The sequence below is a fragment of the Rhincodon typus genome, chromosome 3 (genome assembly GCF_021869965.1).
Source record: "Rhincodon typus isolate 14 chromosome 3, sRhiTyp1.1, whole genome shotgun sequence".
Classification (NCBI taxonomy): Eukaryota; Metazoa; Chordata; class Chondrichthyes; order Orectolobiformes; family Rhincodontidae; genus Rhincodon; species Rhincodon typus.
Genome location: NC_063334.1, coordinates 42,865,745 through 42,888,403, shown reverse-complemented (window position 1 = coordinate 42,888,403; position 22,659 = coordinate 42,865,745).

Here is a 22,659-nt window from a genome sequence, read left to right as displayed (position 1 = left end):
GACCTGTCTGTTTCCTCTCCACCTATCCTCTCCTCTATCCATCTTCTATCCGCCTCCCCCTCTCTCCCTATTTATTTCAGAATCCCCTTCCCCTCCCCCATTTCTGAAGAAGGGTCTAGGCCCGAAACGTCAGCCTTTCTGCTCCTATGATGCCGCTTAGCCTGCTGTGTTCATCCAGCTCTGCACCTTGTTGTCTCGGATTCTCCAGCATCTGCAGTTCCTACTATCTCTGCTTCAACATTAAAAGCTACTGTTTATTTCTTCACCAAACAACTTAATCTACAAAGCTATCCATTCTATTTCAATTGCTACGTTTTACTGCAAAATAATACCTTATGATACCTGATCTACAGCTGTTAATATTGTTGCACTTCTATTCTTGACAGTAACTCCCATATCTGAAATTGCTGGCATTCTGTGGAATACAGTTCCACAAGCATCATTGAACCTCCAGCAGAATGTCCAAATCATCAACTTTCCTGTGTAAGTTTGAAACGTGAAAAGAAAATAAACGAGCATTTAAATTGCGCTCTATCATGCTGAATTGTCCCACAGTAATGAAATGCAGTGACCAATGCTATGCAAGGAAACACATAGGATACAAAAACATAAGAGTAGAAGTAGGTCATTCAGCCCATCAAATCTGCTCTACTATTCAATGAGGTTATAGCTGATTTAATAACCCTTAACTCTACTTTCCTGTCTTCCATTCTTTGTGGATTCTCCTGATTCGGTGCTGTACCCTTAAATCAGCAGAAACCACAACTGTGTGTGCAAAAGGAAGAATGATGGACCCATAACCTCAAAGGCTCCCACTTTTTGAAGCAGGAAGTAACAATAAGTGGGTCTTTTTCACCCTGGCAGGATGTCATGAATGGTGTGTCACAAGAGTCAGTGCTGGAGCCTCAGATCTTTACAATTTATTAAATGAATTGAATGGAAGAATCAAAAGGTATAGGAACTAAATTTGCTAATGACAAAAAGGTAGATTGAAAAGTGAGTTGTGAAGAGGATAAAAGAAGATCACAAAGTGGTATAGATCGGATAAGTGTGTAGGCAATGATCAAGCAAATGGAGTATAGTGTTTGAACATCTACATTTCATCAGCAAGAATAAAACAGAAGCCTATTATTGAAAAGATGAGAGATTATAGGGCTCTGAGATGAAGCGACACCTGGGTCACCTTGTACATAGAACATAGAACAGAACAGCACAGGAACAGGCCCTTTGGCTCACCATTTGTGCATCAACCATGATGTTATTCTAAACTAATCCCATCTGCCTGTACATGGTCCATACTGTTTTATTCCCTGTCTGTTCATGGGTCTGTCTAAATGCATCTTAAACATTGCTATCGTATCTGTTTCTACCACCTTCCCTGGCAGCATGTTCCAGACATCTACTGCTCTCTGTGTAACAAATTTGCCTTACACATCCCCTTTAAACTCTCTCCTTTTCACCTTAAATCTATGCTCTCTGGGAAAAGACTCCACAGTATCCATACCTCTCAATTTTATATAATTCTACCAAGTTACCAGTCTCTGATGGTCTTGTGAAAAGAAGAGCTGATACTTATAGCTGATACACTCTAATACAAGTAACATCCTGGTAAACCTCTGTTGTACCCCCTCCAAAGCCTCCATATTCTTCTGAAAGTGTGGTGACCAGAAATGCACACAATACTCCAAATGTGGCCTCACTAAAGTTTCATATAGTTGCAACATGACTTGCCAATTTTTATATTCAGCGTTTCAGCTGATGAAGGCAAGCATACTGTATGCCTTCTTTACCACCTCATCCACTTATGCTGCCACTTTCAGAGATCTATGGACTTGCACCCCAAGATCCCTCTGTAGACTAATGCTCCTCAGGTGTTGACAATTATTGTATATTTTCCACTTGCATTGGACCTCCTAAAATACATCACCTCACACTTGTACAGATTTAACTCCATCTGTCGTTTCTCCACCCAACTTTCCCACCAATCTATACCTTGTTGTATCATTTGACAACATTGCTCACGATCCACAACACCAATTTTCATATCATCTGCAAACTTACTAATCAGACCATCTATATTTTCATCTGCATCAATTCCAGTCAGAAAAAAAAACACCCTTTCACAATTACCCTCCGTCTTCTGTGACCAAGGCAATTTTCTATCTAAAATACCAGGTCTCCATTTGTCCCATGTGACTTAAGCTTGTGGATGACATCAACATTGGTGGTAAAGTGGTCAGTAAAGAAGGTTATCTAAGATTACAAAGAGATCTCGATCAATTGGGTCAATGGACTGAGGAGCGGCAGATGCCAATTAATTCGGATAAATTTGCATTTTGATAAAACAATCAAGGACATGACTGACACCATTACTGGTAGGTCCCTGGGTAATATTGTAGAATAGAGTAACCGAGGAGTTCAGGAACTTAATTATTTGAAATTTGCGTCACAGGTTGACAAGGTGGTTAAGAAGGCATTTAGCAGGCTTGCCTCAGACCTTTGAATATAGGAGCTGGGAGATCATGTTGCGGTTGTCCAGGACTTTATTGAGTCCACTTCTGGAGTACTGTGTGCAGTTCTGCTGTAGGAAGGATACTATTAAATTCGAGAGGGTTCAGAAAAGATTGACAAGGATGTCGCTGAGAATGGAAAGTTTGAGTTATAAAAATGGGCTGGATAGGCTGGGATTTTTTTCATTGGAGCAGAAAAGGTTGGGGGTAACCTTATGGAGGTTTATAAAATCATGAGGAGCATCAATAAGGTGAATAGTAAGGGTTGGGGAGTTCAAAACTACGGGATATATTTTTAAGGTGAGAAGAGAATGCTTTAAAAAGAACACGAGGGTCAACTTTTTTTACACAGCGTGGTTTATGTATAGAGAAAGTGGTGGATGCAGTTACAACATTTAGAAGGCATTTGGAAGAGTAAATGAATAAAAAAGGTATGGAAGGGTATGGGCCAAACACAGGCAAGTGTGACTAATTTAGTTTGGGAAAATGGTTGGTGTGAATTAGTTGGATCGAAGTGTCTGTTTCCCTGCTGCATGGCTCTATGACTCTAAGTAGCCTACTAGGAGGGACATTGTCAAATGCTTGAGTAAAGTCCATGTAGACTACATCCACTGCCCTACCCTCATCAAACACCTTTATCACCTCCTCACATAAAGGCATGCCTACTGTCCCAAATAAGTCCATTCTTTTCCAAATGTCAATAACTCCTATGCCTAAGAATTTTCTCCAATAAGTTCCCTACCACTGATTTCCTGGATTATCCCTGTTGCCCTTCTTAAACAAAGGAACAGCCTTGGTTATTCTTCAGTCTTCTGGGACCTTGCCTGTGGCTAAAGAAGATACAAACATCTCCATCAAGACTCCAGAAATCTCCTCCCTTGTCTCCCTCAATGTCCCAGAATAGATCCCATCACACCCTTGGGACTTACCTGACTTAATGTTTTTCCAAGAAACCCAATGCTACCTCCTTCTTAATATCAACATGCCTGGAATATCAAAATACCCATCCCTAATCTTATCATCACCTATGTCCTTCTGCTTGGTGAATACGTATGCAAAGTATTCATTAAGAATCTCACCCACTTTCCCTAGCTCCATGCATATATTCCCTCCTTTGGCCTTGATTGAACCTACCCTTTCACTAGTTATCTACTTTCTCCGAATATAGGTATAAAATGCCTTGGGATTCCCATTCATCCTACTTGTCAAGGATGAATGGTCACTTTTAACCATCATTATCTTTCATCCTCAGAGGAGCATGCTGGTTCTGAACTCTGATCGGCCTGCCTTCAAGAGATTCCCACATATCAGATGTTTGCTTACCTTCAAACAGCCATCCCCAATCTAATTTCACCAGTTCCTGCTTGATATATGAATCACAGAAGCTGAGAATGCAGGTACAGTAAATAATCAAGAAAGCTCATAGAATGTTATGTTTTATTGCAAGGGAAACTGAATGCAAGAGTAGGGCAGTTATGCTGCAGTTAAAAAGGGCATTGTCGAGACTGCATCTAGAATATTGTGGATAATATTGGTCATTGTATTTTCAGAAGGATATTTTATTATTGTATTATGTAAATGCACTGGAGGCAGTTCAGCAAAGTTTTACAAGACTACTACCCGGAATGAGCAGATTGTCTTATGAGGATAGGCTAGACAGAGAACTCTTGTATCCTCTGGAGTTTAGAAGAGTCAAAGGTTGCTTAATTGAAACATGTAAGATTCTGAGGGGACTTGACCGGATAGATGTTGAAAGGATTTTTCCTCTTGTGGAAGATTCTAGAACAAGAGGTTATTAAAAATAAAAGCACGCAGAATTAAACCATAAATGAGGAAAGATTCTTTTCTCTCAGAGGATTGAGTGTCTTTGGAATTGCCTTCCTCAAAATAAAGTCGATGCAGATTCTTTAAAGTAGTGGTAGATAGTTTCTTGATTACCAAGTGGATGGACGATTATTGGAGATATGCAGGAATGAGGTGTGGAGTTGAGATTAAAATCAGATCGACCATTGTCTTATTGAATGGTAGAGCAGGCTCAAAGGGCTGAGTGGCCTACTGCTGCTCCTTAATTTGTGTGTATGTTCGGAAACAATCTGGACACCCAGCATCAGTGGACTGGAAGTTTCATAAACATTTCTTTAACTTGGCTTTTGACCTTGTTTAAGAAATTGTATACATTTTGTGAAAGGCAATAACTTTTGTCACAGCCATTACAGCAGGTCTTGTGTCACACAGAAAATAAATACATGAATTCAGCTTTAATATGACTCTCAATTTCAGTGTCCTCCTCCTATTTTTTTTTGAGGTCTTTATCATTAATTATTGTACATTTGAGGTATACAATTGTAAAATAACACTGTTTTTGTCGTCATATTACTGATTCATATTATCTGGAATTAAAATACATGTTTACTAAATAGAAATCATGGAGTTTGACTGCTGCAGCTCTGTCTATTGTTTTGTGCAAAATGTAAATAAATTTCTTCATCAATGTTTTTTAGTTCATTTATATATTATTTATAAAGCTGAAGATTGTTTCAACCTAATACCTAAGAATAATTCAGAAAAGATTTACAAGGAATTTGCCAGGATTGGAGGATTTGAGCTAAAGGGAGAGGCTGATTAACTAGGGCTATTTTCCTTGGCGCATCAGAGGCTGAGGGGTGACCTTGTAGAGGTTTATGGGGCATGGATAGGGTAAATAGACAAGGTCCTTTCCCTGGGTGTGGGAGTCCAAAACTAGAGGGCATAACTTTAAGATGAGAGGGGAAAGATTTATAAGGCACCTAAGGAGCAACTTTTTCACACAGAGGGTAGTGTGTGTATGGAATGAGCTGCCAGAGGAAGTGGTGGAGGCTGGTACAAATACAATTTTTAAAAAGGCATCCGATGGGTATAGGAAGGGTTCAGATGGATATGGGCCAAATACTGGCAAATGGGACTAGATTTATGTAGGATATGTAGTCAATGTGGATGAGTTGGACTGAAGGGTCTGTTTCCATTCTGTACATCTGTATCATTCTATATACTTGTGGGCATTGTGTCTATCAGTACTGGATAAGGATGGAGTTAACTGGAGGCTTATCATAGGTTTTAGAAAGCCCAGCAGCAGTATTGAGCACTGGTGGCACCTTGGAGATCATCCTTGGGTGCCGTAAGGCGGGTCATTGTATCTGCCAGAATGAGATGCAGTAATCACCAAACAAAGAAATGGAACCAAATAGAGAACCTGGCATTGAGCTAGCACTGGACAAGATAATGGCAGAAACAGCCCTGTTGATCCTGCAGTCCTCCTTACTAATATTTAGGGCATACTGCTAAAATTAGGAGACCTGTCTCACAGCTGACATAGCCTGACATAGTCATGCTCATAGTCATACTTGACAATGTCCTGGACTCCGCCATCATCATCTGCGGATATGTTGTGTTCCATTAGCAGGAGGTGGTGGCACAGTGACATAGAATTTGGAGCGATTTGCTCTGGGAAATCTCAGAATTGACTCTGGACGCCATAAAGTCTTGTGACTTCAGATTAAACATGGTCAAGGAAACCTCCATCTGATTATCACATTGCATTTTCCATTGGCTGAATCAGTACTCCTCCATATTGAATAACACGTGGGGAAACACTGAGGTTGGCAAGCATGCAAAATGGACTCTGGGTGGGGGATTTTCAATGTTCGCTACCATGTGTGGCTCAGCAACAGCACTACAGATCAAGCTTGTCAGGTCCTAAAGGATACAGCTGCTAGACTGGGCAGGTGGTGAGGGAACCAAGAAAAGGGAAAAAGCATGCTTGACCTCATCCTTACGAATCTGCAGACTGCAGGTGCATCTGTTCATGATAGTATCAGTAAGAGTGACCACCTCACAGTCCTTGTGAAGACGAAGCTCTACCTTCATAATGACAGTACCCTCCATCGTATTGTGGGTGGCACGATCACCATGCTTAATGGGACAGACTTCCAACCGATCTAGCAACCCAAGACTGGATATCCATGAGGCATTGTGGGCTATTAGCAGCAGCAGAATTGTACTCTAGCACAAACTGAAACCTCATGGCCTGTCATATTCTGCACTCAACCATTACCACCAAGTCAAGGGATCAATTCTGGTACAATGGAGAGTGCAAGAGGCCATGTCATGAGCAACACAGGTCATATTGAAAAATGAGATCGCAACCTGGTGAAGCTACCAAGCAGGACTACTTGCATGGCAAACATTACAAGCAACAAACTTAAGACAGAGCTAAGCGATCCCACAACAAAAGGATCTGATTGAAGCTCTGTGGTTGTGCCATGTTCAGTTGTGAATGGTGGTGGACAATTAAACAACTCACTGGAAAAGGAAGCTCCATTAATATGCCCAACCTCAACGCTGGAAGAGCTCAACACATCAGTATAAAAGATAAGAGGTGCCAAGTGGACAATCCATCTCGGCCTCCTCCTGTGGCTCCCAGCATTACAGATACCAGTCTTCACACAATTTGATTCACTCTACATGATCTCAAGAAATGGTTGGAGACTCTAGATACCTCAAAAGTTATGGAGCCTGACAGGATTCCGGCAATAGTACTGAAGATTTGTGCTCCAGTAGTTGCCGCTCCCCTAACCAAGCTCTTCCGATACAATAACAACATTGGCATCTATCCAACAATGTGGAAAATTGCCCAGGTATGTCCTGTGCATAAATAAAACAGGATAATCCAACCTGGCCAACTACCACCCCATCAGTCTACTCTCAATCATCAGTAAAGTGATGGAAGGTGTTATCAACAGTTGTATCAAGCAGCACCTGCTCAGCGACGCCCAGTTTGGGTTCTGCCGGGGCCATTCAGCCCCTGACTTCATTGCATTGGTTCAAGCATGGACAAAAGAGCTGAATTCCAGAGGTGAGGTGAAAGTGTCAGGCTTTGACATTAGGACTGCATTCGACCCAGTATGGCATCAAGGAGCCCTAACAAAATTGATATCAATAGGCATCGGGGGCAAATTCTCTGCTGGTTCGAGTCATACCTGGTGTATAGGAAGATGGTTATGGTTTTGGAGGTCAGTCATCTCAGCTCCAGGATATCTCAGCAGGAGCTCCTCAGTGTACAGTCCTATGGCTAACCATCTTCCGTTGTTTTATCACTATTCTTTACTCCATCATAAGGTAAGAAGTGGGGATATTCACGCTTGATTACACAATGTTCAGCACCATTTGTGATTCCTCAGACACTGAAGCAGTCCAAAAACACAAGATCTGGACAATATCCAGGCTTGGGATGAAACATTCATGCCACACAATGCCCATCTCCAATATGACATAATCTAACCACCACCCCTTGACATGCAATGGTGTTACCATCACTGATTCCCTCACTATCAACATTCTGGGGTTTATCATTGGCCAGAAACTCAACTGAACTCAACACATAAACATGGTGGCTACAGAAGCAGGTCAGAGTCTAGGAGTATTGCAATGAGTAACTCATAGACTCCCTACAATGCAGATATAGGCCATTTGGCTGATCAAATCCACACTGACCCTCTGATGAGCATCTCAAACCCATACACTCCCTCTATACCTATAACCCCATTTCCCATGGCTAATTCACCTAGTCTGCTTATCCCTGTACACCAGAGAACAACTTAGCATGGCCATCCACCTAACTGGCACATCTTTGGACTGTGGGACAAAAAACAGAACGCTTGGCAGAAACTCCACACAGATAGTCATCAGAGTTGAGAATTGAACATGGATCCCTGGTGCAGTGAAATAGCAGGGCTAACCACTTTGTCAGCATGCCACCATACCAACACACCACTGACTCCTCAAAACCTGTCTACCATCTACAAGGCATAGGGCAGGAATGTGATGGAATACTTCCCATTTGCCTGGGATGGGTGTAGCTGCAACAACACTCAACAAACTTGGCACCAGCTAGGATAAACTAGCCCACTTGATTGGCACCACATCCACAAGCAGCCACTCTGTCCACCTCTGACACTCAGTAGCAGTTGTGTCCTATCTACAAAGTGGACTGCAAAAATTCACAAAGGATCCTTATGCAGCTCCTCCCAAATTCACAACCACTGCCATCGAGAAGGACAAGGGCAGCAGATACATGGGAACACCACCACCTGAAAGTTCCCCTCCAAGCTCCTCACCATACTGTCTTGAAAATATATCGCTGTTCCTTCACTGGGTCCTTGTTCCATTGGAATTTGGCACGGAAGGTGTTGTGATGATTCCATGCAATAGATTATTCAGCAAATTCTCAGGCAGTTTTTAATTTCAGTCTCCAGAAGAATCCACATCTTATATCCATGTTTGGTTTGTAAAGATACAAGTGTATGAATAGGCTAAAATATAAAAATTTCAATTAAATGATTTCTTAGAAAAAAAATGTTTTGAGTGATTTATTTGCACTGCTTTCTCCCATTTATTTGGTGTTTCCTATGACCCTTTTAGGATTGATAGCTTTAAATATATTTTTCACCAATTTTCTGTCTCTTGATTCAAGCATGATGGCCCTTTTGAGTTTAAAATTACTGCTTTTTAAACTTTGAGCTGATAATGCATGATAAATTTTTGATGCCAAACATATGACATTATGAAAGGAAATTCCACAAAACAGGGAGACCTTTGATAAATAACAAAATCATCTTTGACATTGCGCAGGCTCCTAAAAAGTGAGCTTTGCAAAAAGAAAGTGTGGCATGTAACGAAATAAAAACTGTTTTTAAGTGATGTGAAGCTGGAAAAGAACAGCAGATCAGACAGCATCCGAGGAACAGGTAAGTCAATGTTTTGGGCTGAAACCTTTCATCAGGACTGGGGAGGGAGACAGGAGCCCAGAGTTAAATAGATGGAGAGGTAAGGGGCTGGGGAAGGGTAGGTTGGATGGTGATAGGTTGATGCAGGTCGGGATTGTTGTGATTGGTCAGTGGGAAGAGTGGAGTGGATAGGTGAGTAGGAAGATGGACAGGAGGTCAGGGAGGTGAAGAGGAGGGGAGGTCTGGACATGGGATAAGGCTGGGGGTGGAGGGATTTTGAAGCTGGTGAAGTCAATATTGAGGCCATGGAACTGTAAGCTCCCAAGGCGAAATATCAGGTGTTGTTTCTCCAGTTTATGTTTGGCCTCGCTCTGACAGTGGAGGAGATCAAGGATAGACATGTCACCAGGGAAGTAGGAGGGAGAATTAAAATGGATGGCAACCAGAAGTTTGGGTTGGTTGAGATGTGCAGAGGACCGCTGTTCCATGAACTGGTCGCCAAGTCTGCATTTGGTCTCTCCGATATAGAGGAGACCACATCGGGAGCAACAGATACAATAGATCAGGTTGGATGAAGTGCAGGTGAATTTCTGCTGGATCTGAAAGGATTGTTTTGGGCCTTGAACAGAGGTGAGAGGGGAGGTGTTGCACCTCTTGTGGTTGCAGGGAAAGGCACCAGGTGTTGGTGGAGAAGTTGGTGGAGAGTCTATAGCTGACATGGGAGTCGCAGAATGAATGATCCCTGCTAAAAGTGGACAGTGGTGGGGAAGGAAATATCTTTATGGCAGTGGGGTCTGATTATAGGTGGTGGAAATGTTGGAGGATGATGCGTTGAATTCGGAGGTTAGTGGAATGGTATGCGAGGACGAAGGTGACTCTATCCTTATTGTTGCTGGGGGACAGGTTTGAGGGCAGAAGTACAGAAAATGGAGGAGATGCGGTTGAGGGCATCCTTATTTACAGAGAGGTGGAAACTACAATCCCTAAAGCAGGAGAATATCTGGGATGTCCTGGGATTAGAACGCTTCATCCTGGGAGTAGATGCGGCAGAGGTGGAGGCATTGAGAGCATGGGATAATGATTTTGCAGGAGGGTTGATGAGAGGAGGTGCAGTCAAGGTAGTTGTGGGAGTCAGTGGGTTTGAAATGGATGTCAATTTCCAGAGATGAGGACAGAGATGTCCAAGAAGGGGAGGGAGGTGTCAGAAATAGTCCGGGTATATTTCAGGGTACAGTGGAAGGTGTTGGCGAACTTGATGAACTGTTTGAACTCCTCCTGGGAGCTCAATCAGCACCGATGCAGGCATCAATATAGCAGAGAAAGAGGTGAGAAATGGTGCCAGTGCCATTGTGGAATAGGGACTGTTCCATGAGTCCTACAAAGAGGCAGGCATAGCTCAGGCCCACACAGGTGCCCATGGTCACCCCCTTGGTTTTTAGGAAGTGGGAGGAATCAAAGTAAAAATTGTTGAGGGTAAGAGCCAGTTCTGCCAAGCAAATGAAAGTGTCAGTGGAGGGGGACTGGTTGGGCCTATGGGAGAGGAAGAAGCAGAGGGCTTTTAGGCCCTCCATGTGGGGGAATCAGGTATAAAGGGACTGTATGTCCATTGTGAAGATAGGGTGTTGGGGACCAGGGAATTGAAAGTTTTGGAAAAGGTGGAGGGCATGGGCTGTATCACAAATGCAGTTAGGGAGGTTCTGGACCAAAGGGGAAAGAACAGATTTGAGGTAGGAGGAAATGAGCTCAGAGGGGCAGGACCAGGCAGAGACAATACATTGACCAGGCAGTTACGTTTATGACTTTTGGATAGGAGATAGAAACGGCTCATGCAGGGTTGGGGATCTATCAGGTTGGAGGCTGTGGATGGGAGATCTCCTGAAGTGATGAGGTTGTTGATGGTCTGGGAGATGATGGCTTGGTGATCAAAGGTGGGGTCATGATCGAAAAAATGGTAAGTGTCAGTTCACCATACTATCACCGTGGCCCCCTTATTGGCCGGTTTAATAGTGAGGTTGGGCTAGGAGCGAAGGAAGCGGAGGGCTGTGCATTCCGATGGGGAGACCTTGGAGTAAGCAAGAGGGGTGGAGAGATCCAAGCGATTGATGTTGCGGTGGCAGTTTGAGACGAAGGAGTCGAGGGAGGTTAGGTGGCTGGGAGGGCATGTTCAAGAGGATGGAGTTTGCTGGAGCTAGGACTAGGGGTCGTTTGAGGTTAGGTTGGATTCCCGTTCAAAGAAATAGGTGCGGAGGTGGAGGCAGCGGAAAAAGAGCTGAACATCATGACATGTGCAAAGTTCGTTCATGTGTGAGCACAGGGAAATGAAGGTGAGCCCTTTGCTGAGGACTGACCACTCAGCCTCAGTGTGCAAGCGGTCCAGAGGGATGGTGAATACCTGGCAGGGCTTGGGGCTGGGGCTGAGTGTAGAGCTGGGGCCAGGAATGAGGGTGGAGAGTTCATCAGGAGTGGATGTGTGCCCTGGGGAGGTCATGTGTGTGGAAGCCAAAGTAACCTGGTCATTGATGATGTTGGCAGTCACATGGTCTTCAATGTCAGTGGAAGCGGCAGTCAACAGTCTATGGGAGTGGTTGGAGCACCTGCGTGGTCAATGGCGCCAGGCTGATCCCAGAGAAGGTCAGAGATAAGATTAGGATGCCAAATCGTTGAGGAGGTTTGTATCTGGAGGTAAGTATGGGAGAGTTCAGTGTACTTACAGTCTTTGATGTCTGATAGAGCAGAGAAAACACATTTTTTGTGGGTGTGGGTCCTTCTGAGAACAAAGAACAAAGAACAGCAAAGGTCCTCTGCAGGTCTGAGAGAGAGGCCCTGAGCTGGAGCAAGGCTGACTGCAGGGAGAGAAGATATCGATGCATGGCCGAGAGTGTGCAGCTGAGAATCCAAAGGGAGAATTGTTTCTGGAGGCACTGGAGATACTGTCGATAACGATTGTCATGGTTGGGCCTAAATTGTGAAGGTCTGAAAATTATTTGGATTCCATGCAGGATGAGCCAGCTGCATATACAGGCACTGAGGAATGAAATGTGAATATAGTAGCTAGATTGCTTCAGAATGTTTTCGAAGTGTTTCAGGGCAAAGGAGACAACCTGGAGGAGGGGGAGGGGGATGCGGGAGGTTGGGGTTGGAGGGGTGGTATTGCAGTTGGAGAGAGACTCAATCAGCTTTCTTCAGAGGGAGGTGGAAAAATATGCCTGCCTCTTTGTAGGATTCGTGGAACAGTCCCTCTTCCACAACTACATTGGTACCATCCCCCATCTTTTTCTCTGCTATATTGATGACTGTATTGGTGCTGCCTCATGCTCCTGTGAAGAGCTCGAGCAGTTCATCAACTTCACCAGTGCCTCCCACCCTACCCTTAAATTCACCCGAATCATTTCTGACACATTCCTCCCCTTCCTGGATCTCTCTGTTTTCATCTCTAGAAACTGACTCACCACTGGCTTCCATTTCAAACCCACTGAGTCCTACATCTATCTTGATTGCACCTCTTCTCAACAACCCTTAATTAAAAATGCTATCTGATACTTTCAATTCCTTTGCCTCCATCACATATGCTCCCAGGATGAGATGTTCTACTCCAAGATATCCCAGATATTTCTGATGAAGGGTCTAGGCCCGAAACGTCAGCCCCCATTTCTGATGAAGGGTCAAGGCCCGAAATGTCAGCCTTACTGCTTCTATGATGCTGCTTGGCCTGCTGTGTTCATCCAGCTCTGCACCTTGTTGTCTCAGATTTTCCAGCATCTGCAGTTCCTACTATCTCTCATCCCAGATATCCTCCTACTTTAGGGACTGTATTTCCCATCCTCTGTAATTAAAAATTACCTCAACTTATGGAGATTTATAAAATCATTAGAGGCCTGGATAGAGTAAGCAGCCAAGATCTTTTTCCCATGGTAGGGGAATCTAAACCTCGAGGGCATATGTTTAAAGGTGAGAGGGGAATGATTTAAAAGGAACCTGAGGGGCAGCATTTTCACAGAAAGTGTGGTGCATGTACAGAATGAGCAGACAAAGGAGGTGGTGGAGGCGGGTACAATTATAACATTTAAAAGGCATCCAGATGTGTATACGAAAAGGAAGTGTTTACAGGCATATGGGCCAAATGCTAGCTAATAGGACTAGATCAGTTTAGGATATATGGTCTGCATGGACGAGTTTGACCAAAGGGTCTGTTTCCATGCTGTATAATTCTATGACTCTAGGTCCTAGAGTGAAGGAATGCCCAGAGATCTGGTTGGAAAGGAATTCTAGGATTTCATCCAGCACCAATGAAGGAACATGACACAATCCAATTCAGGATGGTGTACTTTTCAAATGGGATGATGGCGTCTCCAAGTGCCTGATGTGTTTGTCCTTCTATGTGCTACAAATCACGATTTTGGAAGGTGCTGTTGAAAGAGCCTTGGTGGGTTGCTTCAGTTCCTCTCATATATGATACAGACTGCTGCTACTGAGTGTAAGTGCAGGGAGAGAAAGGAATATTTATGTTGGAGCATGGGAAATCAGTCAAGTGAGCTGCCTTATCCTGGAGGGTTTCAAGCTACTTTAATGTTGTTAGGGTCACCCTCATCAAGACAAGTGAAAAGAATCTCATCATATTACTGACTTGTGCCTCATAGATGGTGGATAGGCTTTGGAGAATGAGGAGGTGAGTTATCACAGAATTTTCAGCCTTTGACCTCCTCTTTCATCATATGTTTCTGGCTATGGGAAACTCGCAGAATATTGATCTTGGGGGAATTCTGCAATGGTATTGCTATTAAAAACAATGGGGTGATGGTTAGGTTCTCTATTTTTAGAGTTAGTCAATGTCTAACATGCATGTGGTGTGAAGGTTATTCGCCGTTTTATTAAACTAAGGCTGGATATTGTCCAAGAATGCCACACATGAACACGATATCAAAGGAATCATGAATGGTTCTGAGCACAGAATAATCATCAGCAAGCATCCCCACTTCTGACTTCATGGTTGAAGGGGAAGTTCATTGATGAAGCAGCTGAAGATGTGCACTATACTCCATTATAGAAATGGAAATTCTTCTTAAAAAGTTCATATCACAAGACAAGCTTTGCAATAAATACATTCTTTCTTTGCCACTATTTCTGGTACATTTAAAGTGCCATTAAGCAATATAATGTTTATTGATTAAAAAAATCAATTGTATAGTGCGCATGTCCAAGCACTGATCCAACAATTTCACTGACTCCACTTACCAAGAGAATTTTTAAAATTAATATGAAATAATTTCAGTGGAAAAAATGTGAAGCTCTCCTGTGAAATTAGTCATTCCAAGAAATTAGTTGACTAATTAACTGGTCAATAACTCATGAAATGCTGATTTTATTTTAACAAGGACTCAGTCACAATAATAACTGACAACCTCGTTCCATCAATGAATGAAAAAAAAAGGAAAAACTGGATTGACTGGGCTTGTATTTTCTGGAATTAAGAAGAATGGTGGTTGGGGTGGGGGGCATATCTCAGAAGCATATAAAATCCTGATAGGACTGGACAGGCTAGATGTGGGAAGAATGTTCCCAATGTTGGAGAAGTCCAGAACTAGGAGCCACAGTCTAAGAATAAAGTGTAAGCCATTCAGGACTGAGTTGAGGAAGAATTTCTTCACTCAGAGTTGTGAACCTGTGGAATTCTCTCCCACAGGAAGCTGTTGGGGCCAGTTCATTGTATATATTCAAGAGGGAGCTGGATGTGGCCCTTGTAGCTAAATGGATCAAGGGGTATGTGGAGAGGGCAGGGATGAAATACTGAGATTGTATGATCAGTCATGATCGTATTGAATGGTGGTGCAGGCTTGAAGGGCTGAGTGGTCTACTTCTGCACCTATTTTCTATGTTTCTATGTAATACACTACAGAAGGAAGGGAGAATGAGGTTAGAAATGAACAAGGCCTGAGAAAGGGTTTTGGGAGCTGGAGTAGGTGAAGAGTAAAATTGAGTGGGGTAACTGATGTTGAGATTGGAGGGTGGGAAGCTGATGGCAAAAGAAAGTGGTTTATCCCCTCCCAGCCTAAGGTCAATTAGAAACCACGTCCGGGCATCTCCTAGCCAACAAAGCAACAGAGAACATCCCCAGTGGCAAAATGCTCAACATCATCTAGGACAAAGAGCCCGCTTCTTTGGAATTCCTTCTACCACCATGAACATTCATTTCCTTGACACCAGTGCTCAGTAGCTGCAGTGTATCCTATTAACAAGATGTATTGCAGTTATTAACTCAGGCTTAGCAACATTTTAAACCCATGACTTCCACCACCTAGATGTACAAATGCAGCAGATACATGGGAGCACCACCACCAATAAGTTCCCATCGAAGACACTCACCATCCTGACTCAGAAATAAATCGCTGTTCCTTCGATGTCACTAGGTCAAAATAATTGAACTCCTTCCTTAAAAGTGTTGTTGGGTTACCTGCTCCAAATATACTACTGTGGTTCAGGAAGGCAGCTCACCACCACCATTATCAAGGCAACACACTATAGACAATAAATGCTGCAATCTCGCAGTCCATGACTGTATGAAAAAAGAAAGCCATTGTTAAAACAACACTTAGCCACTGATCCAAAAACTGCATCCCTCTTGCCTACTCACTAATGTCTCTTTGATTGGCAGCAGTGAGCTTGATCACACTTACCTTCATTTCAGGGATTGCTAGTCTGGGTCTTCTGTTACCCTGGCTCCTGGCAGCACTGCTGAGTTGGAACAGCTGCCAGCTGTCCAATTGACATCTTTTGGGGCTGAGACCTCATCACTATGAAGGGGTGGAATCTATGACTATATGATGCATGTAAAACACCACCGGGGCCTCCATGGTCAGCAGAAGTGGTGTTATTTCCATCCTCTCTGCCTTCTAGCTGGTAAATGGAATCATTATCCCTTGGTAAATCCTGACCTATTAGACTTCTGACTGTCAAGGTCATCATAACTTTATAAATGTGCTTCAAGATTGCTGAAAAGAATTATTCAAACATTTATTTTCAAAATTTTAAATGCTAATAAGCCTATTTTCAGGCATAGCTGATTAGTTGCCTTCCTACGATGGAGTTGTAAGGTGGGAGTACAAATCCCACTCAATTCCAGCATATGAGTGCAGAAGTTTAGGCTGCCATTCTAACTGAGTACTGAGGATGTGCTGCACTTCACAAGTGCTGCTTGTTTTAGTATAAGATATTAATTGAGGCCCCTCTGCCCTTTTAAGTGGACATGGTACTGTTTGAACCAATGAACTAGAGTTTTGTACATTGACAAGTGCACTATGTTCTATCCCTTATTCAACAACAGGAAATAAACTTTTTGGTCATTATCACACTGCTATCTGTGGGATAAAACAAAGTGCTGGAGAAACTCAGTAGATGTGGCAGCATTTGTGGAGTGAGAAACAGAGTAAACATTTCAAGTCTGATAGGACACTAATTCTGAACTCCAGAAAGAACAATCAAACTGAAGTCATAACCTTAATTCTGTTTCTCTCTCCACAGATGGTGCCAGACCTGTTGAATTTCTCCACTTCTTTCTGTTTTTGTTTCAAATTTCCAACATCTGCAGTACTTTGCTGTTTGTGGGAACTTACTCTGCCAACATTAGCTGTAAGCATTTTCTATATTGTGGTGGTGACAACACTTTGAAGTGCTTACTTGGTTGTAAAGTGCTTTGGACTGTCAAGTGGCCTTCAAGGGCACAATCTACAAGCAACTCTTTCTTTTTCCATTTCTTAAAATCTCTATGTTCCATTCAAGAATATTGCAAAGCCAAATAATTGCTTTCAGTGTTATTTGACTGATTTGTCTTGTCTCTAAAAAGAGCTCTGCCAGTTTCAGTGGGAACAGCATTGACTGAGTTCATTTGCTTTCTCCAGAAGTATTTTTTTTCCTGTGGTCCAATCATGAAATTAGAATTTTGAAGATCAGAACCTATATCAGCCTGGTACACTTCCAGAGGAAACTGAAGTCAGGAGACATTAATAACGAGGGAAAAGAACATATTTCTTTCTTCATTTTTTTTTAAATTTCAGCATCTTTTGTGACCCTAATGTACCTTCATGTCACTATTTTAGGTTTACAGAAGGTAGGAAGCTCAGAGAAACAATTATTATTTCTCAGAACAAAATTTGAGCCAAGCTGCAAATTATTTAACTTTTTCTTTCTGAGAAGAAATTTCCATAATAAGTCACGTGAGAAATATTTTGTGCAGATTGTGCAAAGAACAAGAAACAACAACAAGACATCAGCATTGCAGCAATGCTATTTCAGCATTCACCATGTTGTTCTGGTACAACAAATGTTTTAATATTTTTATCTTCTTTTTCAAGTTCAGCTGGAACTACAAACATCGGAGTGAACAATTGTGTACATTTTAAATAACCTAACAGCTTTTTAATGGAAGAAATAAATTATTTCAACAGTCTATTTAAAATTCCAACCTATCTTTCTCCTACATCCTAGACCAGTTGCCTTGTGGATATCACAATTCCTCAGGAGCTATTGTTTTGCAGCAGAATTGGATTATTTCTATATCTGCTTGTCTTCTAATCATCAACTTGTCTCCTAACCGCATTTAAAAATGTTGTTCAACACAGAATGGACAGTGTCATTATGGGCAAAGGAAGCCTTCCTTTTCTCCCAAAGACATGCATGTCCCATGCTGATCGTGGCTGGTTGTGTTTCTTTAATAATAGTGCAGTTGTCAATAATGCATTTTCTTATAAAATAAATTGTTATTCTATCAGTACAAATATATTCTTTACCTGCTCATACAGGATGCCTGGAAAGGGAAGTTCAGGAACTATAAAGGTCACAATGTCCCAATCTTCTTTTCAGTTTGACGTACTCTTGACCGAATGTCTGATGAAAGTTCTGATTGTGAACTGTCAGGTACATCTGTCAAAAACCTTGTGTCTGGTGGAAACTGCTTTCTTTCCACCAATAGTGAGATGAGAATCCACAACATGAAAATGAAATTAATCTCCCATTAGGTGCTATGTGCTTACATTAAAGCATTTCTTCGGCATTTGGAATCACCGTCGCACAGAGGCAGACTTATGGAAATATCAGCAGTAAACACATCTTTCTTTCTTTACAAAGATTTATTAAAGTGATCCAGCTGAGTTATCACTTACATTGAGCTATTTCATGATATGAGGTGAGAATGATTACCCTTTTATGGTGCTGGCGTGGAGAGAGGATTGATTGGTTGGTAGAAGTCAGAGAGTGGGGCTAAAGGTTTCTTTGACAGGATGGCATCCCGTGACTTTCTGCGACGGTCAGTGTTTGGAACACAACTACTCACGGTGTACGTTAATGATCTCGATGAGGGAATTAAGGGCATTGTTGCTGAGTTTGCAGATGAACAAGGATAGGTGCAGGGACAAGTAGTGTTGAGGAAGCGGGGAGGCTGCCGAGGACTTAAAACTCTGGGAGAGTAGGCAAAGAAGTGGCAGATGGAATACAGTGTGGGAAAATGTGTGTTTATGCAGCTTGGTAGAAAGACCATAAGACATAGGAGCAGAAATTAGGTCATTCAGCTCATCCAGTCTGCTCTGTCATTCAATCATGGCTGATAAGTTTTTCAACCCCATTATACCGCTTTCTCCCTGTAACCCTTGATCCCTTTGACAATCAAGAACTTATCTATCTTCGTCTTAAATATACTTAATGATCTGGCCTCCCTAGCCTTCTGTGGCAGTGAATTCCATAGATCAACCACTCTCTGACTGAAGAAGTTTTGCCTTATATCCGATCTAAAAGGTCTTCCCTATACTCTAAGGCTGTGCCCTTGGGTCCTCGTCTCTCCTACCAATGGAAACATCTTCCCAACATCCACTCTGTCCAGGCCATTCAGTATTCTGTAAGTTTCAATTAGAACCCCCTCATCCTTCTAAACTCCATCGAGTATAGACCCAGAGTCCTCAAACTTTCCTCACATGTTAAGCTTTTCATTCCTGGGACCATTCTTGTGAATCTCCTCTGAACCCGCTCCAGGGCCAGTACATCTTTCCTGAGATATAGCGCCCAAAACTGCACACAATACTCTAAATATAGCCAGACCAGAGCCTTGTACAGCCTCAGGCATACATCCCTGCTTTCATATTCAAGTCCTCTCAAAATAAATGCCAAAGTTTCATTTGCCTTTCTAACTACTGACTCAACCAGCAAGTTTACCTTGAGAGAATCCTGGACTAAAACTTGTAAGTCTCTTTGCACTTCAGACTTCTGAATTTTCTCCCCACTTTGAAAATAGTCCATGCTTCTATTCTTCTTACCAAAGTGCATAACCTCACACTTTCCCAAGTTGTACCCCATCTGCCATTTCTTTGCTCACTCCCCTAACCTGTCCAAATCCCTCAGAAGCCTCCCCACCACCTCGATACTACCTGTCCCTTTAACTACCTCCTGGTGTATCTTGCGTCCCAGGTCCTGACTACTGTTTGGAGGCCTGTATGTTTTTTTTACCTCTGTATGTTTTTTTTACCTCTGCGGTTCCTCAACTTTACCCACACATATTCTACACTATCTGACCCTGCTTCATTTCTTCCTATTGATTTAATTTAATTTCTTACTAATAAGACAACACCAACCCTCTGCCCACCTGCCTATCTTTTCAATAAGATGTATTTCCTTGGATATTCAGCTCCCAATCCTGATCCCTTTGCAGCCATGTCTCTGTGATGCCCACCAATTCTGCCAATTTCGATCTGCAAAGAATAGAGGCGTAAACTATTTTCTAAACAGGGCAAGGCTTTGGAAATCTGATGCACAAAGGGACTTGGGAGTTTTGGTTTAGGATTCTCTTAAGATTAAAATGCAGGTTAAGTTGGCAGTTAGGAAGGCAAATGCAATGTTATAATTCATTTCAATAGGGTAGAATAAAAAGAGTGAAGATGTACTGCTCAGGCTGTACAGTACTCTGGTCAGACTGCATTTGAAAAACTGAGAGTTTTGGGCCCAATATCTAAGGAAGGATGTGCTGGCCTTGGAGGAGGTCCAGAGAACCTGGAGTAATCCCAGGGATGATATCCTGGGGGGGGACATTTGCTAATGCTTTTCGGGAGGGTTTAAACTAATTCAACAGGGGGGTGGGAACCTGAATTGTAGCTCCAGTGTACAGGAGGTTGAGAGTAGTGAGGTCATAATTCAGGTTTCAAGGTTGCAGGAGTGTACCGGCAGGTAGGAGGGTGGTTTGAAGTGTGTCTACTTCAATGCCAGGAGCATCCGGAATAAGGTGGGTGAACTTGCAGCATGGGTTGGTACCTGGGACTTCGATGTTGTGGCCATTTCGGAGACATGGATAGAGCAGGGACAGGAATGGTTGTTGCAGGTTCCGGGGTTTAGATGTTTCAGTAAGATCAGGGAAGGTGGTAAAAGAGGGGGAGGTGTGGCATTGTTAGTCAATGACAGTATTACGGTGGCAGAAAGGACGTTTGATGACAACTCGTCTACTGAGGTAGTATGGGCTGAGGTTAGAACCAGGAAAGGAGAGGTCACCCTGTTGGGAGTTTTCTATAGGCCTCCGAAAAGTTCCAGAGATGTAGAGGAAAAGATTGCAAAGATGATTCTGGATAGGAGCGAAAGTAACAGGGTAGTTGTTATGGGGGACTTTAACTTTCCAAATATTGACCGGAAACGCTATAGTTCGAGTACTTCAGATGGGTCAGTTTTTGTCCAATGTGTGCAGGAGGGTTTCCTGACACAGTATGTAGATAGGCCAACAAGAGGCGAGGCCACATTGGATTTGGTACTGGGTAATGAACCAGGCCAGGTGTTAGATTTGGAGGTAGGAGAGCACTTTGGTGATAGTGACCACAATTCAGTTACGTTTACTTTAGCGATGGAAAGGGATCGGTATATAAAGCAGGGCAAGAGTTATAGCTGGGGGAAAGGCAACTATGAGGTGATGAGGCAAGATTTAGGATGCATAGGATGGAGAAGGAAACTGCAGGGGCTGGGCACAATTGAAATGTGGAGCTTGTTCAAGGAACAGCTACTGCGTGTCCTTGAGAAGTATGTACCTGTCAGGCAGGGAGGAAGTGGTCGAGCGAGGGAACCGTGGTTTACTAAAGAAGTTGAATTTCTTGTCAAGAGGAAGAAGGAGGCTTATGTAGAGATGAGGCGTGAAGGCTTAGTGAGGGCACTTGAGAGTTACAAGTTAGCCAGGAAGGACCTAAAGAGAGAGCTATGAAGAGCCAGGAGGGGACATGAGAAGTCTTTAGCAGGTAGGATCAAGGAAAACCCTAAAGCTTTCTATAGGTATGTCAGGAATAAAAGAATGACTAGAGTAAGATTGGGGCTGGTCAAGGACAGTAGTGGGAAGTTGTGTGTGGAGTCCGAAGAGATAGGAGAGGTGCTAAATGAATATTTTTCGTCAGTATTCACGCAGGAAAAAGACAATGTCGTCGAGGAGAACACTGAGATACAGTCTATTAGACTAGGCGGGATTGAGGTTCATAAGGAGGAGGTGTTAGCAATTCTGGAAGGTGTGAAAATAGATAAGTCCCCTGGGCCGGATGGGATTTATCCTAGGATTCTCTGGGAAGCTAGAGAGGAGATTGCAGAGCCTTTGGCTTTGATCTTTATGTCGTCATTGTCTTCAGGAATAGTGCCAGAAGACTGGAGACTAGCAAATGTTGTCCCCTTGTTCAAGAAGGGGAGTAGAGACAACCCTGGTAATTATAGACCAGTGAGCCTTACTTCGGTTGTGGGTAAAGTGTTGGAAAGGATTATAAGAGATAGGATTTATAATCATCTAGAAAGGAATAATTTGATTAGGGATAGTCAACACGGTTTTGTGAAGGGTAGGTCGTGCCTCACAAACCTTATTGAGTTCTTCGAGAAGGTGACCAAACAGGTGGATGAGGGTAAAGCGGTTGATGTGGTGTATTTGGATTTCAGTAAAGCGTTTGATAAGGTTCCCCATGGTAGGCTATTGCAGAAAATACGGAGGCATGGGATTGAGGGTGATTTAGCGGTTTGGATCAGAAATTGGCTAGCTGTAAGAAGACAGAGGGTGGTGGTTGATGGGAAATGTTCATCCTGGAGTTCAGTTACTAGTGGTGTACCTCAAGGATCTGTTTTGGGGCCACTGCTGTTTGTCATTTTTATAAATGACCTGGATGAGGGCGTAGAAGGATGGGTTAGTAAATTTGCGGATGACACCAAAGTCGGTGGAGTTGTGGATAGTGCGGAAGGATGTTGCAGGTTACAGAGGGACATAGATAAGCTGCAGAGCTGGGCTGAGAGGTGGCAAATGGAGTTTAATGCGGAAAAGTGTGAGGTGATTCACTTTGGAAGGAGTAACAGGAATACAGAGTACTGGGCTAATGGTAAGATTCTTGGTAGTGTGGATGAGCAGAAAGATC